Source organism: Bos taurus, chromosome 9 (assembly GCF_002263795.3).
Source record: "Bos taurus isolate L1 Dominette 01449 registration number 42190680 breed Hereford chromosome 9, ARS-UCD2.0, whole genome shotgun sequence".
Taxonomy (NCBI): domain Eukaryota; kingdom Metazoa; phylum Chordata; class Mammalia; order Artiodactyla; family Bovidae; genus Bos; species Bos taurus.
In genome coordinates, this window is record NC_037336.1 from 80143069 (window position 1) to 80162690 (window position 19622).

At 41.1% G+C, this 19622-nt stretch overlaps 1 non-coding gene across 1 annotated transcript; it reads left to right on the top strand.

The window, feature by feature from the left end:
- The first annotated feature begins 8114 nt into the window (after positions 1-8114).
- Positions 8115-8195, top strand: MIR2284AA-4 (microRNA mir-2284aa-4). The gene has a single exon (NR_107816.1). It is a non-coding gene; the product is annotated as a microRNA mir-2284aa-4 (primary transcript).
- The last annotated feature ends 11427 nt before the right edge of the window (positions 8196-19622 follow it).

Here is a 19622-nt window from a genome sequence, read left to right on the forward strand (position 1 = left end):
AACACGTCACAATTAGGGAAGGACGGTCCCAGGGGCATGCTTTGTTGGTGCTAGTTCAGCAGCATCTTCATCTATAAATAGTGTGACCATATGTCCCACTATGTCCTGTAGAGTCCAAGCTTACCCCTGTCGACCTGTGCAATTATTAATAGTGCTCTCGTTCACTCTCGAAGCAGTCACAGTTTGGAATATAAATCATGTGGCTACCATAATATAAAGGACCAACAATTAAGCACCCATTAAACAGGTAAATGACTTGGTTACGGAGGAGTAATTGCAATCATTTACTTCTACATTTCCACTTGACAAAAGGATGTAAATGAATGTTACAGACTTTCTAAATATATGTGTTATTCTGCACATAATATGCAAGAAGTTAAAAAAGAAAAACCAGCTGCATGAAGTATGTATACAAAGCAGAGCAATGAATTATGATTGCTCTGAGGATTTTTTGTGAGGATTGAAGGAGATGGTAATGTTGGCCACCATGACTGAGTAGCTGGATAAGGATAAGTGTAAGAGTCACTATGGGCCACGCCATTGCTTGAACATTTCCATGTGTTTTATTTTTAGTTATTTTTCATTTTTAAAATATTTATTTATTTATTTATTTTGCTGTGTCAGGTCTCAGTTGCCATGTATGGGCTTCTCTAGTTGCAATTCACAGGCTAAGTTGTCCCATGGCATGTGGGAACTTAGTTCCCCAACCAAGGACAGAACCCACGTCCACAGCATTGGAAAGCACTGAACCACCAGGGAAATCCCTCCATGTGCTTTATTTGATATTGGAGATGAGACGTGATCACTCAATCATTTCACAAACATATTTTGTTTCTCTACAGTTAGAGTCAGCTTCCATTCTTTTCCTCAAGGAGCTTATTCTATAAAGGGAGAAACTAACACACTGGAGTAGTTCCTAAGGTAAAAGCACAGATGACTATAGGCCCATCTAGAAGCATATATCCTAGTCCTCAGGGTACAAAGAACTTTACAACTACAATTTGGAGAGAGTTGTGGGAAGATAGGAGAATGAATTTTAAGACCTGTTAGTATATGACCCACCGAGAATAGAGCCCATTTTTTAAGGTTCCAGAAGTGAAAGAACAGAGTCTGAGGGCATTGGAGCACCAGGTTAGGGGACAGCCTTACATCAAGCATTCAAACAAACAGGATCTAATGATGCCTAGTGGCTCAGATGGTAAAGAATCTGCCTGCAGTGCAGGAGACCCAGGTTCGATCCCCAGCCTGGGAAGATCCCAGGGATCCCAGAAGGGAATGGCTACCAACTTCAGTATTCTTGCCTGGAGAATTCCATAGACAGAGGAGCATGGTGGTCTATGCTTCCCCAGTCCATGGGGTTGCAAAGAGTTGGACATGATTGAGCGACTAACACACACAAACAATGATGCCTAAAATGCTACGGAAGTTCTGGCCTCAAGTCTTACCATTTCTTGACAAATAGAAATGAGGCATGCTCAGGATCGCCTTTAAGAAAAAATTACTAGAGCCAAAATATGGGAGAATTGATGGTTAATGCTCCTAATTTTCAACCCATCTCTAAAGAACCTATATTATTCCTTAGGTGCCAAGACTGGTGCTGATATTTGCCTTTAAGATCACTGGACTCAGTTCTGCAGAGGAGAAGGATCAACCGTGTCACAGAAACAACTTTGCTCATCATGCTCCCAGGGATGTCTGTCAGAGGTTGCTTGTAATCAAGCCCTGAAAATCTATGCCATGCAGCTGCACTGTCTGTGATGCCATGTATGTCAATGAGAAAAATTCATGATTTAGGAATGCATCTGAACTGTGTTTTGCTTCTCCATGCCCTAGTCAGATGTAGGCTTGTTTTGGTCCTCTACAGAGTTATAAATAAAGAGCCAACTCTAAAGATTTGCTGAAGCAAACTCAGGGCTGAAGGAGCCACCCTTCTTAATTGACCTGACTTACACATTGTTTGGGGCATATGGTTCTGCTCTCCCAAGGCAAAGCAAATTCCTATAAAAAGAATTAGGTAACATTGGTCCTCACTTTGACTCATGGAATGTTCGACACAAAAGGGATGTTAGAAATTTCTTACCTGTGCTTTAAATTTAGATGAGGAGTGACGGACATTGCAGAGCTATTTAATGGAAGTCCTCAATTGGGATATTTGTCTTTTAAATTTCATAAGCAAACATAATTAGATTCAACAGCTTTGTTATATTGCCAAATTATAGACTGTAGTCTCTGTTGTATGAGTAATATGCTTAACCGAGGCAGAAAAACAAAATGGACTGTGTTCTGCACCCCAAAGTATCGTACTTCATAATACAGCCCCCATCATGCTCAGGGCCCATCATGGGGCACTCCTGATCAGCGCTCCCTACTTGGGATCAGTGTCTTCATTCCCTTCAGTTCAGTTCAGTTGCTCAGTCATGTCCGACTCTTTGTGACCCCATGGGCTGCAGCACGCCAGGTTTCTCTGTCCATCACCAACTCCCGAAACTTGCTCAAACTCATGTCCGTCAAGTCAGTGATGCCATCTAACCATCTCATCCTCTGTCGTCCCCTTCTCCTGCCTTCAGTCTTTTCCAGCATCAGTGTCTTTGCCAGTGAGTCAGTTCTTCGCATCAGGTGGCCAAAGTATTGGAGTTTCATCATCAGTCCTTCCAATGAATATTCAGGACTGATTTCCTTTAGGATTGACTGGTTTGATCTCCGTACAGTCCAAGGGACTCTCAAGAGTCTTCTCCAACACCACAGTTCAAAAGCATCAATTCTTCTGTGCTCAGCTGTCTTTAGAGTCCAACTCTCACATCCATACGTGACTACTGGAAAAACCACAGCTTTGACTGGACAGACCTCTGTCTCTGCTTTTTAATATGCTGTCTAGGTTTGTCATAGCTTTTCTTCCAAGGAGCAAGCATCTTTTAATTTCATGGCTGCAGTCACCATCTTCAGTGATTTTGGAGCCAAAAATAAAATAAAATCTCTCACTGTTTCCATAGTTTCTTCATTTGTTTCCATTGTTTCCATTGTTCCACTGTTTCCATTGTTCCTTCCATCTTTCTTCCATTGTTTCTTCATTCTTCATTCTCTTACCTTTCATCAAATTTCCCTATTATATTCCTTGTTATCAGAGCTCTGATGGGTGAGAACTGGTCTGATAAACCCATTTACCCAAGATGTTCACATATGATATGATAAATCTTTTCTTTTTTGATGTGGACCATTTTTTAAGTTTTTATTGAATTTCTGGGGGCTTCCCAGGTGGCACTAGTGGTAAAGAACCTTGCTGCAATGCAGGAAACATAAGAGAAGCAGGTTCAATCCTTGGGTTGGGAAGATCCCCTGGAGGAGGGCATGGCAACCCACTCCAGTATTCTTGTTTGGAGAATTCCAGGGACAGGGTTCTGGCGGGCTACAGTCCATAAGGTCACAAAGAGTCAGACATGACTGAAGCGAATTATAACATTGCTTCTGTTTTATGCTTTTTTGTTTTTTGGCCCTAAGGCATGTGGGATCTTAATTCCCCAACCAGGTATCAAACCCACAGCCTCTTCATTAGAAGGCGAAGTTTTAACCACTGACCCACTAAGAAAGTCCTGAAAACATCTTAATAAAAGTGAATCTGTAAAATATTTTCTGACAAAATAGCACCAAAAAATAGAGACCAATGTTTTGAGTATGAAGAGCCAGACATTGCACCAACCATTTTAAACACATGGTCTCATTTAAGTATGACAAACAATTCTACAAGATAGACCTTATGTTATTCCCATTTCTCAGTTGAGGAATGTGAGATCTGTAGTGTTAAACATCATACTATTAATAAGCGGCAGTACTGGACTTTCAGTCCAGGCTGTTTGAATTCAAAGACTATGGATTTCACCACAGGGCCTGGAGTGCTGCAGCTACTCCATGAATTGTGGCTGCTGTAAAGACAGCAACAACGACAATGATAAATGAATGTCTGTGATTACTCATCTCCCCAAGAACATAAGATGCGGTCTTTCTGATCCAATCCCCTTTCAGTAGCCTTCATGTTGAGAGTTTAATTAAACTACTTCATAGTATTGCTGCCTTGGCATCATTTCGTATGGTCAAGTGGCCTGCAGGGGTCTTGAACTGACAATAGCCCCTCCCCCTGGTATGCCCTAGACAATAGCCTTCAGGGTCACACATAAATGAAACTTTCTGACATGACTTCCCCAACCATCCTTGTGAGAAACCATCTCCTGCATCTCCAGGGCCTTCTTCTTAGCTAAGAGCCCCAAGATGCTAACAAAAACCCTGTTCTTTTTAGATTGAATTGACCAATCTGGCCTTAGCCTGGGAGCCTCAAAACACTTAGGCCCTAATAAAGGCATATGCCTCAGGTCCTGCCCACACCTGGCCTTGAAGTCTCTCTGTGGCCCCTGGAGGCATGCCACATACCTCCTCCAGGATCTGTAAATAATGAACTTCTCTATTTCAATTCCCTTGTGGTCTTTTGTGACCCCCATGGCTCAGACACCATCCAACACCTTAGGGTTGTTCCTAACAAATGTTCATTTAACAGTCACAGCTCTTCATATTACAGCCTATCTACAGCTTCCTCGTATCTCCTTTCATATGATTAGCCCCTGTAATTTCAGTAAACATAGAAAATAACAACCGGTGAAGACCCTCTCTGATGATGGAGCTTTCTCTACTTTCCAAGACGAGAGCTTGCAATTTCTGCTTCACTTTTCCGTGCTCTGTTTGTTGTTGTTTTTTTTCAATTGGAGTATAGTTGCTTTACACTGTTGTGCTAGTTTCTGCTGTACAACAACGTGAATCAGCTACAAGTCTCCATACATCCCCTTCTCTCTTGGTTCTCCCTCCCTCCCCACTATGCTCTGTTTTCAATCATAGCATCTTCATCATTGTCATTACGGTTCTGCTCCCTCCCGCAAAGCTCTGTCTGAACTCCACGAGCTCCTGGAAATGTTCTCTGTTACAGAAAGTGGCTGGAGAGAGAAGGGCCATGAACTTGCCCTAAACCACTCCAGAAAGCCCATCACCCTTCAAGATCCCCTTTCTTTACTCCAAACTCTGTCTCTGCTCTTCTGCTTCCTCATCTGCAGCCTGAGAAGGGGTGTGTGTGTGTGTGTTGGGAGAGGGGAGAAACAAATACAGGACAAATCCTAAAATACACCATACATTTTACTTTCTGTGAAGAGAGCAATCACCTCTGGGCCCAGAAGATCACTGTCGGTCTCTCCAGCTCAGAGGAGAAGGATCAATGATGCCATCCTCTGCTAGACAGCTGCAGCCACCCTGGCACCACCATCCAGGGCCACACTGCCTGGCAGGGGGTGTTTTCTGTCGCTAACCCTCTCTGGAGCTTCCGCAGCTGCCTACAAGTCCTTTAATCCAATTAGAGCTACAGTGTCCTGTTTCTGGTATCATCATGCTCCAATTGCCAGACACAAGATATTCATCCATTCTGGCAAATTCATGTCTCTCAAGAGAGTCCTTTCTGAGGTAGCTTGAACTCCCTTGCCTACCCAGACTGTCCAGGGACTTCCTAGGTAAAACTCCATTCTCCAGACCTTGCCCAAGGAAAGGAGAAAGTTAGGAGCGATTTTATGTCCTTGATAATGTCCTGAGTGTGAAGGAGAGCCCATTTCATGCCAGGTAATAGGAAGGTATGAAACACAAAGGTAAGCTCTCTCTGCCCACAGTATTCCATCAAGGACCTGCTTACCATAGGATTCTAACAGGCCACCTCCAAACTCTCCTCCAGTGGAAGACTGATCTACATGGGACCTAGGATCAGACAACATTTAGAAGTTTCATGTACAGTTTTTGTCAAAATAGCAATTGTATTTTTTTTTGTTTCAATGTAGACAGAATAATAATTGCCTCCCTGCTCAGATGTTCACATTCTAGTCCCTGAAACCTGTGAATATGTGCCCTTACCTGGCTTGGAGAACTTTGCAGTTGTGATTAAGGTATGGATCTTGAGGTGGAGAGAGTTATCCTGAATTATGCAAGCGTGTTTGATTTATTCACATGGGTCCTTAAAGTCAGAGAACCTTCCCCAGTCGTGAGCAGAGAGAGGGTAACAGAGATGACACATTGCTGGCTTTGAAGACAGAGAAAGCAGCTACTAGCCAAGGAATTTGGGCCATCTGCACAAGCTGGAAAAGGCAAGGCAATGGCTTCTCCTCTAAAGCCTCCAGAAGAAACGTGGCCCTGAAGATACATCACTTTCACCTCAGGAAGATGTGTTTTGGACTTCTGACCTTTACAACTGTAAGAAAGTTAATTGGTTGCTGTCTCAGAACACAAGCCTGAGTGCTCAGTCATGTCAGACTCTTTGTGATCCCATGGACTGTAGCACTCCAGGTTCTTCTATTCGTAGAATTTTCCAGGCAAGAATACTGAAATAAGTTGCCGCTTCCCACTCCAAGGAATCTTCCTGATCCAGGGATTTAACCGGCTTGTCCTGTGTCTCCTGCATTGGAGGGTGGGTTCTTTCAGTTCAGTTCACTTTAGTTGCTCAGTTGTGTCTGACTCTTTGTGACCCCATGGACCGCAGCATGCCAGGCCTCCCTGTCCATCACCAACTCCCAGAGTTTACCCAAGCTCATGTCCATCGAGTCAGTGACGCCATCCAAACATCTCATTCTATGTTGTCCCCTTCTCCTCCTGCCTTCAATCTTTCCCAGCATCAGGGTCTTTTCAAATGAGTCAGCTCTTTGCATCAGGTGGCCAAAGTATAGGAGTTTCAGCTTCAACATCAGTCCTTCCAATGAACACTCAAGACTGATCTCCTTTAGGATGGACTGGTTGGATCTCCTTGCAGTCCAAGGGACTCTCAAGAGTCTTCTCCAACACCACAGTTCAAAAGCATCAATTCTTTGGCGCTCAGCTTTCTTTAGAGTCCAACTCTCACATCCATACATGACTAATGGAAAAACCATAGCCTTGACTAGACAGACATTTGTTGGCAAAATAATGTCTCTGCTTTTTAATATGCTGTCTAGGTTGGTCATAACTTTTCTTCCAAGGAGTAAGCATCTTTTAATTTCATGGCTGCAGTCACCATCTGCAGTGATTTTGGAGCCCAAAAAGTAGTCTGACACTGTTTCCACTGTTTCCCCATCTATTTGCCATGAAGTGACAGAACTCAATGCCATGATGTTAGTTTTCTGAATGTTGAGCTTTAAGCCAACTTTTTCACTCTCCTCTTTCACTTTTATCAAGAGGCTCTTTAGTTCTTCTTCGCTTTCTGCCATAAGGGTGGTGTCATCTGCATATCTCTACTTAAGAAGCCTGCTTAAAACCATAGTTTGCGGTAATTTGTTATGGCAGTCACAGAAAATATACAGGGGCTGAAAAAAAGAGCCAGGTGGCTCAAAGTCCTTGTCTTCTCAGAGTTTTGTTGGACTAAATAGTAGCAAATGACTCAACTGACAGTCACCTATCAATAAGCAACTCTTAAAGCACCTATAAAAAAATAATTAACATCACTGTCAAAGTCTTCTCCAAATTGGACAAGAGAAATTTTGAGAAAGAAAGAAAAATTGTAAAGGATCAACCTTATTCAGGCTAGGTAGGGATATATATTGCTACCAATGAAGTAAGACATAGACTGATCTACAATAACCCTTGAGATCATTTTCAATGCAAACTGTTAGCCTTTAACATAAATATAAAGAAGTAATGTCTTCTTTGATTATAAAGTAATTTGCAGAGTTATATGTTTTGTTTCCTAAAGTCTGAAAGACATAAGGGGATACTGAGAATGTGTGAGATCGTCTAGCATCAGAGCATCTTTTATTATCTCAGCTCACTATAGAGTCTAAAGAACTTGCCTGTAGACCCTTAAGCATCCTATATCATGGCATTTGACAACTGTGAAAAGTCTAATCACCAAACCCTTTGAGTAGAGAAAACATGACTTAGTACCCTTCCAATACAAAAAGAAGCTTTGCCAGATTTGGCCAAGAGCCTTTCAGCAAGTGACATGGTAACTGATGCTTTCCATCAGTGTTTCATTTCATGTCCCCTCTCAAATACTGAAAAAGTGATTTTTCTTTCCTCTCCCCATCTACCCTTGAATATAATCTTGAAAAGCAATTTTATGTTTCCTCTTTCTATTGGGTTGGCAAAAAAGTTTGTTTGGGTTTTCTCATAACATCTTACAGAAAAACCTTAATTAAATTTTTGGCCAACTCAGTATGTATGTGTTAGTTGCTCAGTCATGTCTGGCTCTTTGCAACCCCATGGACTGTGGCCTGCCAGACTCCTCTATCTTTGGGATTTTCCAAGCAAGAATACTAGAGTGGGTTGCCATTTCCTTCTCCAGGGGATCTTCCCAACCTAGGGATCAAACTCAGGTCTCCTGCATTGTGGGCAGATTGTTTACCATTTGAGCCACCAGGCCAACTCAGTATTTACACTTATTTATGAAATTGTAAAAAACTACATTAATAAAAATCCTATCATTTAGTGAGCAACTACTATGTGTCAAGCATCTGACATTCACTATCCCATTTAATCCCTTAAAGGGATTATTATTTTTCTTCATTGGATGATAAATCTAAGGAAGTTCAAATAAGTTGCCCAGACTTACGGAGGTGAGAGATGGTGAAAGCCAGAGCACCTTTCCTACTCCTTAATCAGGGACTTCAATGATTTCTTTCATTATTACCCATGTTTCTTGAGTGTGAAATACGTTCAAAGACAACATTAAGAGTTAAATAAAATGGATTTGTAACTGGTGGGTCCAGTTTTAGATCATCAGTAGATTTCCCCATCCCAAGTATGGGTCTCCCCAGAACACACATAGAGAGGGCCACTGGTTTCCCTCTCTAGGATGAGCAAAGAGGAAACTGACAAAATTCTCCTTGATTTTAGTGTGGCTTCCATCAGCCAGTAATTAATTCCTTTTATAATGAGGCATCCTGAGAACCTTGAAAGAGTAGGAACTCATGACCTGAACTTACATGTCACAACTGAGAGTTACAGTTAACTCAACATTTCTATCAGGTAAGAAAATAATGTTGTTTTTGCTAAGCCAGCGCCCCCATTCTTTTTTCTCTATTGTTTTAATTTTATTGCTGCTTCCACAAAACCTTTTCTTCAAAGAAATATTTGGTATTCTGGTGACATGCAAAATCCACTTATTCAGTCAAGGTAATGTATTGGTTGCTCAGTCATGTCCACCAAGAGCTAGAGGTGACTGAGTATTTAGTGTTTTTACCCCCAGTCATGGGGTAGCATGGATTGTAGCTGGCCAGGCTCCTGTATCTATGAAATTCTCCAGGCAAGAATGCAGGAGTGGGTTGCCATTCCCTTTTCCAGGGGATCTTCCCAGCCCAAGGATCGAACCCAGGTTTCCTGCAATGCAGGCAGATTCTTTACCATCTGAACCACCAGAGAAGCCCCAAGGTAACAAGACCTCAATTATTCCTTCATCTACAGCTCACAACTCAACCTCCACTGTTTACATCAAAATGGTCACTTCATGGACATTTTCTACAGCTTTAACTGCTGGAGAAAAATCCCTAAACTATTTCTCCTTTCTTTGTTTCCTTTAGCTGCTTTATTTCTGTTCCTTTTTGTGATTTCAGAGGCCAGACTTATTTCACCCAATTAGCCGTGTTGTTGCCCTGATGTTATGATATCCTTGTAAATCACATTACAACGCCTGGGGCCCCCTTCAGGTGGGTAAAGTATATTAAGCAAAGAATTAGCAATAACAGTATGACCTCATTGGCTGCTATAGAAATGACCAAGCATAAAATGAAGTGAATTAATTACCTTCAATTTCCGTTCACCAAACAGCCAACTTTGTCTCATTTGTATGATGATAAACACCTATAACATTTTACCACTTACCTGGAATATCCCCCTGGAGGAAGATATGGCAACCCACTCCAGTATTCTTGCCTGGAGAATTCCATGGGCAGAGGAGCCTGGTGGGCTACAAGCCATGGGGCCACCAAGAGTCCAACACAGCTGAGCACTTAGTGCTTTTACCACTTACACAGGTACATAATCAATATAATATAATTGTTCTTCATATGTTGTGTCAGTAGGTAAAAGAAAAAGGAGAGGTGATTTTAGGAAGATCATATTTATAGGCTTAGAATAATCACAGAGACTGAGGGCAATGTATTTGTAGATAGGTCAAAATATAAGAGTAATGGCTTATAAGAAAGTAGGTCACTTCTTGCTGAGGTTATCCTAATGCTAGGAATAAAAGAGAAAGCAATCCACCTGGGATCTGGCCTTTTGGTTTTCTGATTTTGAGTTCAGGTCTAAAAGTTGGAAAACCTGCATTCTGCTTCTGTATTTGGTACTCCCAGGGTTTCTTGGGGATACAAGTAATGAAACAGGCAGGGGTCTAAGTAAGAAGAAGTAAACTTTCTTCTAAAATACCAGACAATGTCGGGACAATGTGCCGACTCACACAGAGTGAAATTCAGGGAAAATGATGCCAGCAAGCAAAAATAAAAAAGTTTAATGACAGCTCAACATTAGAAAAAAATTAGCTACCTATAATTTGCCTTAATAATTACTGAAGTGAAATGTAGGAATTATAAACAAGAGTGATGAAAAATAAATTTTGAATTTGCAGGTGCTGGTCTAGGTGCAGTCAGACCTGAAACACATCCAGACTCAATATCAAGTGTCTAGATGCAAAATGTTTCCCCAAGGGAATCTGAGGAAAGCTTAGTGTATTAAAATAAGAGCAGAATAGACATTGTCTTTATTGCAAAGATAACTGATACCTGCACTAATCACATATATAATCTTATTTGTGATATTGTTTTCCCCAAATCTCAGTGTTTCTAATGCACATCTCAAGGTAATGATTTTTTTTACATCATTTTTAATGTTTACCAAGCACATTACAAATTTCCTTGAGTGAATTATTCCATAAGAATAGAAAGGCAAGATGCTGGTATTTTTTTTCAAGTAGCAGGCCAAAAGACAAGCAAAGATATGTTGAGTGATATTTTCAAACCCCTGTGTTAGATCTTTACTTCTGGATAAGGTGAAGTAGCTTGCACCAAACCAATTGTTCTGGTAAGAACAAATCGAAAAATCAGCTGAAATGTAAAAACCCAACAGCCCTCTGGTTGAAAGCATTGGAAAGTGTCTGAGGCAACTAGGATTTGAGGGGCCAAGACCCGGGAAAGAAGAGAAAAAGTGACCATAGCGCTCCGAGCTGATGTTCTGCAAGCGAAAAACACAAAATTTCCACTTGGGGTAATAGCTAGTTTGGGGCCTGAAATCAGAGGCTAAGAATACACCTAGCGATCTTGGCTAATAAGCAGAGAAACAAAGTTTGTGAAAATATTGCAAGGCTGCAGACTGGAAAGGGGAAAAAAAAAAGATTGGGAAAGAAGGAGAGGTTGGTTTGCCAAAGCATCGAAGACTTGAGGGAGCAGAATTCTGGAGAAAAGAGAAGCATAGGGCAGTAAATGAGATACCTCATTTTCTCCTAGAAGTATGTGCCAAATTCTTAAGCTGCAGAAGACAAGAAGCTAAACAGGAAGTCACAGAAAAATGGGAGCAGAATTTTGAGCCTCACAGAGTTTGAAAGACAAAAATTGGAATTCAGAACCTAACTTGGAAGAGAGGCCCCAGCCAACACTCAAGGCTTTCGGTTGGAGCTCCTGGGAACTATATCAGCGATGAGGAACAAACCAGAAGTAGATGTGGCTTTTGAAACTTCAATCTGGCCTCCAGTCATTTTAGTTACTAATTGAATCAAAGTGATCTGCCTCCTTTCTGACCACATACCAAAGGATAGCGTAACCCTCTCAAAGGAAGAGGCTGCCTCCACAATTTTCCATATACCCATCAGTCAACCAAAAATTATGGTCATATTAAAGGAAAGAACCAAGATAAAAAACAATAGGTAATATAATCAGACCCACAAATATTTTAACTATCAAAGTTATAATACTTGGATTTTGAAAGATGTAATTAAATGTGACAAAATTAAGAAAGAAAAAGTCAAATGTAAATATGTCAATAAAAATAATTCAGAGATGGAAAATTTTTTACATCTCTGGCTCTCTATTGGCATTTTAGAAAGAATCGAGTGAAAATTATAGAGCAGAAAAAATATAATATTTTAAATTAAATAGTAGATAAATGGCTGGATTTAACAGCAGTTGGGACTCAGCAGCTAGTGGATTAGTGATGGAAAATAGGCCAGCAGGAAATCCACGTAGGCTAACAGGAGCAAATAGGATGGAAAATGTTAAAAGGAAAACGTGATGGTTAATTTTATGGTAGGCCAAGATATTTGGCTAAGCAGTACCCTGGATGTTTTTGTGAGGGTGTATGTGTGTGTGATTAATATCTAAATCAGAGGACTTTGAGTAAAGCAATTTGCCCTCATAACGTGGGAGGGCATTACTCAATCAGATGAAGGCCTCAGTACAACAAAGATTGACCTTCCCCTGAGCAAGAATGCATTCTGCCTGTGGATGGTCCTTGGACATGAACTGTATCATCAGTGCTCTTTTCTGGGAGTCTTGAGCCTGCAGGCCTACCCTGCAGCTTTTGGACTTCCCAGGCTCCATATTCACATTAACCAATTCTCTGTATCTCGCTGTACATATACATATTCCATTGGTTCTGTCACTCTGTAGAATCTGGACTAATACAGACCATGAGAGACATGTGGGCACAGGAAAAATGGCTTAATATATAGCTTAATGAAATGTAGAAGACAAGGAGAGAGTGATAATGAGAAAGAAACAATACTTGAAGATATACTGGCTTCTTGGGCTTCCCTGGTGGCTCAGTGGTAAAGAATCCACCGGTGATGCAGAAGACATGGGTTCTATCCCTGGGTCAGGAAGACCCCTGGAGAAGGAAATGGCAATCCAATCCAGTATTCTTGCCCGGGAATTCCCGTGAGCAGAGGAGCCTGGAGGGCTATAGTCCATGTGGTCACACAAGAGTCAGATACGACTTAGGAACTAAACGACAACAATACAAGTGGTATTTTCAAAACTTGATGAAAAGAATTGACAACAGATTCAAGAAACATTATAAGTACCAAAGAGAATTGAGACTTCCCTGTTGGTCCAGTGGCTAAGACTACATGCTCCCAATGCAAAGGGCTGAGGTTTAATCCCTGTTCAGGGATCTAGATCCCACATGCTGTAACTAAGAGTTTGCCTGTTGCAACTGAAGATCTCACATGCTGCAACCAAGATCAAAGATCCCACATACTGCAATGACTACCTGGTGCAGCCAACTACATAAATAATTTTTTTTAATACCAAAGAGAATAAATACATACAAAGCCATACCAAGACACATTATAGCAACACTGTTAAAAACAAAAGTATTACTTGGGAGTGATGTCAGCAAAAGAGTGGATTAGGTAGCTCCAAGCTCCCATATTCCTGAAAAAAACATCAAAACAAGCAGAAATGTCAGAACCAACTGTTTCAAAACTGAAAAATACTTAAGTTATACAGCAATGGAACAAATGCTTAATTAAGAAAAAGGCAATGTTAAAAAAAAAAAAACCACTCCTGGCAAACAAGGAAATCCCATCAAAACACTTTCTGAACACAAGCTAAGGAACAGAAACACCAATGACCTCATAATTCAGACCAGCAACCCTTGTATATTGCTGGCTGAGAGTATAAAGTAGTGCACCCATTTTGGAAAATAGTCGGGCAGTTTCTCAAGAAGTTAAACATAGAATACCATATGACTTAACCATTTCCCTGTTAGGTATGTACACAAAATAATGAAAAACAGGACTCAAACATGTACACCAATATTTATTGCAACATTATTCACAATAGCTAAAGAATGAAAACAACCCATGTTCATCAGCAGATAATTAGACCAATAAAATGTGGTCTACCCATCCAATGGAGTATTATTCAGTCATAAAAAGAAATCAAGTTCTAACACGTGCTACAACATGTATAAACTTTGAAAGCATTATGCTATGTGAAAGGATAGCTATTATATGACTAAAGTACTTATAAGGATAAATAATGTATGACCCTACCTATATGAATTATCTAGAATGGGCAAAAGCATAGAGACAGAAAGTAGCATAGAGGTTACCAGAGACTGAGGGGGAGGGTGTAATGGAAAGTTATTGTTTGATGGGTACAGAGCTTTGTTTGTGGTTATCTTGGTCAGCTTAGGCTGCTAAAACAAACATATCATAGACTTGCTGGCTTATAGAAAGCAGAATGTCACCAAAACATTATAAATCAATTATACTCCAAAATGGGCTTTCCTGGTGGCTCTGCTGGTAAAGAATCCACCTGTCAATGCAGGAGACACAAGAGGTGAGCATCGACACAACTGAGCATACACGCGGAGGTCAGGACATATTCCAATATAAAGTAATTTTTTAAATAGAAATTGATTTCTCAGTTTTGGAGGCAAGTAGTTTATGATTGGTGCTGTGCTGCGCTTAGTTGCTCAGTCATGTCCGACTCTTTGTGACCCGATGGATTGTAGCCAGCCAGGTTCCTCTGTCCCTGGGATTCTCCAGGCGAGAATACTGGAGTGGGTTGCCATGCTTTCCTCCAGGGGATCTTCCCAACACAGGGATCGAACCCAGGTCTCCCAGTTGCAGGCAGATTCTTTACTGTCTGAGCCGTCAGCATATTCTGGTGGGAGGCTTCTTCCAGGTTGCATCCTGTCGGCTTCTCATTGTCTCCTCAGGTGGGAGAGAGCGAAAGAGGAAGCAAGCTCTCTCAAGACGGTTACACAGGCATTAGTCCCACCCCTGAGAATTCTACCCTTATGCCTGCATCTGATTAAAATTACCTTCTGAAGACCTCACCTTCTAATCCCATCACATTGTGTAGAAGAGTTTCAGCTTACAAATTTTCAACAAATATTCAGTCTATAACAATGGTAATAGAGAAGTTTTCAAACTAGATAGCTGTACAACATTATGAATGCAATTAATATCACTGAATTGTATAAAATGGTTAAAATGGGGAATTCTCTGGCAGTTCAGTGGTTAGGATTCTACACTTTCACTGCTGAGGGCACGGGTTCTATCCCTGGTCAGGGAATTAAGATCCCACAGTGGCAAGGCCAAAAATATGGCTTAAATGGCAAATATATCTCCATGGGATTTCCCAGGCAAGAATACTGACTGAAGTGGGTTGCTATTTCCTTCTCCAGAGGATCTTCCTGACCCAAGGATAGAACCCAGGTCACCTGCATTGCAGGTGGATTCTTTACTGTTGAGCCACCTGGAAAGCCTATGTCACCATAACAAAAGAAAAAGAAAAAATAGCATATCTTAAAAGTAGCTAGATAAAACATATTATTTTTAAAGGAGTATCAATGAGACCAACAGCTGACTTCTCAACAGAAGCATGAAATCAGAATATAATGTACTGATAACTTCAAAGTACTAGTATAAAATAGTGATTATTTTAAATTCTATAACCAGTGGAGATACACTTCTGAAGTAAATGCAAAATAAATAAAAGTAAGCTTCTAGAAAAAAACAAAAACCAAGAAAGTTTGTCACAATAGTTCTGTATAACGGAAATATTAAAGAATTGCTCACACAGAAGGAAAACATTGCAACTTTGATGTAAGGAAATGCAATAAGGATAATGAGCAAAGGAAAGGACAAATATTTGGCCAAATATAAATAAATGTTAGCTGTACAAACAATAATATGTCTTGTAAAGTTTTAAATATGCGTAAAATTAAAGCACATGCAGACACTAATCAAAAGGTCAGAGGAAATAAGGGCTTCCCTAGTGGCTCAGTGGTAAAGAATCTGCTTGCAATGCAGGAGACTCAGAGACTCAGAGATGCGAGTTTGATCCCAGGGTTGGGAAAATCCCCTGAAGGAGGAAATGGCAACCTACTCCAGTATTCTTGCCTGGAAAATCCCATGAACAGAGAGAAGCCTGGCAGGCTACAGAACATGGTGTCTCAAAAGAGTCAGACATGACTGAGAGACTAAATAACAGCAAGAACAGCAGGAGGAAGCAACTGGAGTTTCAATGTTATAAAACTTTATATATAGGAGAAGTGATAAATTTATTAATTTTTGTTAGACATTGATATGTCAAGGATACAAATTGTAATCTCTAGGATAAAGACTAAATGAAGAGTCAAAGAATGTGTAACTAAAAATGTTGTGAAGAGGAAAAATGGACTATTTAGCATAGTTGATTCATCCAAAAATTAAGAATTATAAGGGGAAAAAAAGGAATGTAGGTATATATAATAGAAAATCAGTAATAGTAGGGTATTAGTTAATATAAACACAAATATATCAGTTACTATATTAAATGCAAAAGGATTAAATATTCCCTTTAAGAGACAAATATTCCCGTTAACTGCAATTAGATTTTTTATATTTATTTTTAATTGATTGATGATTGCTTTACAGTATTGGTTTGATTAAAAATTATATAGCAGGAAATGATCAACAAAATGAGGCAGTTCTATTCTTGGTCAGCTGTCTCTGTTTTAGAACAGTTTCTTCTGCCTTCATCTTGTAGAAGAGGCTTTTGAAGATTTTCTTAAAACACAGATTCCTGGGCAACATCCTTCAAATACAGGACGATTGGGAAGATGATTTGCATTTCTGTGAACTCCCAGCTCCCAGTTCCAAGGTCATTCTGATGCTGAGGGACTTTAAAACTCCATTTTATGCAGCTATTATCTGCATGATGATATCTGTAGATTCCCAGAGGCTGTGACAGAGAACTAACCTTTCTCTTTTTCAGGAGTTTATGTGAAAGGTGAGGTGAAGGAGCACACTGGCCTGTGTTTTGCCATCGGGTAAGGCATCACATTATTGTTCTAAAAAGAAATAGCACGTGGATACGACATTCTTTCTTTTCCATGAAGAAAATAAGACTTTCCTCATTACCTACATCCATATACCCATCTCTCAAAAGGGAATCCTCACAGTGCAAAATAAAATTATGACCCTCTATCACCAAAAATTCTGCCGGTACCACGGTCAAACCAAAATTGACACCAGGCAAGAGATCAACCAGTGCAGGCTGCAAGCTTAGAAATGCACCAGCTGTTTCCTGTGTGTTCTGTCTCCTCACCTAAATAACACCCCATTTGAGGCTAGGTGTCACCTCTGCCCTTTCTTTTGTATCTTCCCCCACTGAGGGACGCGTGTGCGCGCGCACACACACACACACACACACTTCAAGCACAGCCTTCTCCTTCCATGTAGTATGAAGACTAAGAGCCAAAGCAATTGCCAGGAATTAGCAAGGAGATAATCTAAGTTTGCCCTCTGCCTTATTCAGCACTCGCCCATGTATCTTATTCATCACCCCTCCACAACTCAACCCACTTGACTCATACCATCCCACTCAGTACTTCTACAGTGACTGATGGAAGCCTAGTGCTACAGTATCCCAGTAGGAGGTCATTCATGAACCTCCTACCTTCACAAGGATTCAGAGAGAGTATACCAAAGTAATGGTACACACCCTGTTACCCCTATGCCAGTGCAGACACTCCAAACCCCTGGCTACAGCAGGCAAATCAGGCAGCATTGCTGTTGAAAGGTCAGAGCCATTCAAATTACACTGGTAAGTCACCACCTAGTTGGTCCCTGGCAGGCAACCGACTTCGACTCACTCACCTGGGGCCTAAATGACGCAAACCACCAAGACTGTCATTGGCTTGAAGCCAGTTGGTTTGTTTAGTTGTTGTTTTTATGGGTGCCAGGCACTATGTTAGACACTGATGACTAATATCTCACTTATCTGAGTGATACCAATGATCAATGTTTCATCAGAGGAATGCCATGGTCCATCTGCAGACTACAAAGCATGATTAGTATCTAGGTCCTGAGAGAAATAATCCTGAGACGACTTTGGATTTTAGTTAAGAAATAGGAGGAAAGTTGAATCCTCTCCTTTTCTTGGCAGGAGAAGGGAGATTATGGACCTCTCCATGTAGAGGTAGGAAGTCCCCAGAAATACTAATGTCTAAGATCCAGCAAGCTTTCCTTCTTAGAGTTAAGTATGTTTGCTTTCAGGAAATAGACGTCTAACCCCAAATACTGTCTTTATTTTTTTAGAAACCACCTCTGAATTAAGACTACACATTCTTTAGGGCAAAGAAAGTCCTATGAAATCTTGAGAAAAATATACCAGTTGAGAGCTGAGCGGCTGTCTGTCAGGTAAGCAGTCAGTTATGGAGATATCCAGGAGAACCAAAGGAAATGAAGAGATGTGCTGCTTTTCATTTCTAATAGTGAAAAACAGTATCACTTATTTGGAAATTGCGCATGTATCTGGGATATAGGAGACCTAGGGTAGTTTCAGTGGACACTGAATACATCTAATGACCATTCCAAATAGGAAAAGGAGTACGTCAAGGCTGTATATTGTCATTCTGCTTATTTAACTTATATGCAGAGTACATCATGAGAAATGCTGGGCTGGAAGAACCACAAACTGGAATTGAGATTGCCAGGAGAAATATCAATAACCTTAGATATGCAGATAACACCACCCTTATGGCAGAAAGTGAAGAGGAACTAAAAAGCCTCTTGATGAAAGTGAAAGAGGAGAGTGAAAAAGTTGGCTTAAAGTTCAACATTCAGAAAACTAAGATCATGGTATCTGGTCCCATCACTTCATGGGAAATAGATGGGGAAACAGTGGAAACAGTGTCAGACTTTATTTTTTGGGGCTCCCAAATCACTGCAGGTGGTGACTGCAGCCATGAAATTAAAAGACGCTTACTCCTTGGAAGGAAAGTTATGACCAACCTAGATAGCATATTCAAAAGCAGAGACATTACTTTGCCAACAAAGGTCTGTCTAGTCAAGGCTATGGTTTTTCCAGTGGTCATATATGGGTGTGAGAGTTGGACTGTGAAGAAAGCTGAGCACTGAAGAACTGATGCTTTTGAACTGTGGTGTTGGAGAAGACTCTTGAGAGTCCCTTGGACTGCAAGGAGATCCAACCAGTCCATTCTGAAGGAGCTCAGTCCTGGGTGTTCTTTGGAAGGACTGATGCAAAGCTGAAACTCCAGTACTTTGGCCACCTCATGCGAAGAGTTGACTCATTGGAAAAGACTCTGATGCTGGGAGGGATTGGGGGCAGGAGGAGAAGGGGATGACAGAGGATGAGATGGCTGGATGGCATCACTGACTCGACGGACGTGAGTCTGAGTGAACTCCGGGAGTTGGTGATGGACAGGGAGGCCTGGCGTGCTGAAGGTTCATGGGGTCACAAAGAGTTGGACACGACTGAGCAACTGAACTGAGCTGAATGACCATGGGCCTCCTAAATAACCCCAGCTGTGTTCAGCCTGTTTCCTCATCAATTTCTCCATCAATTTCTCCACCAAGTCTAGTCTTGTTCCCAGACTCTCACTCATGAAGTCTCCACCACGGGGATGCCACCTGCCACACATGATGGGACTCCAGACCAATGAGCTCCTGACAGTAACCAAATTCTACAGACAGTTCACTGCCTGGCTGTCTCCAGAAGCATGCAAAGTGAACTCCCAAGGCCTGGGTCCCCCCTTGGACACCACCACCCCCATGAATGTGTCTCATGTCCAAGCCCTAATCACTCCTAGACTGACTGTAAACCTCTATCTACTGCCTCTTATGTCTGACCCATCAA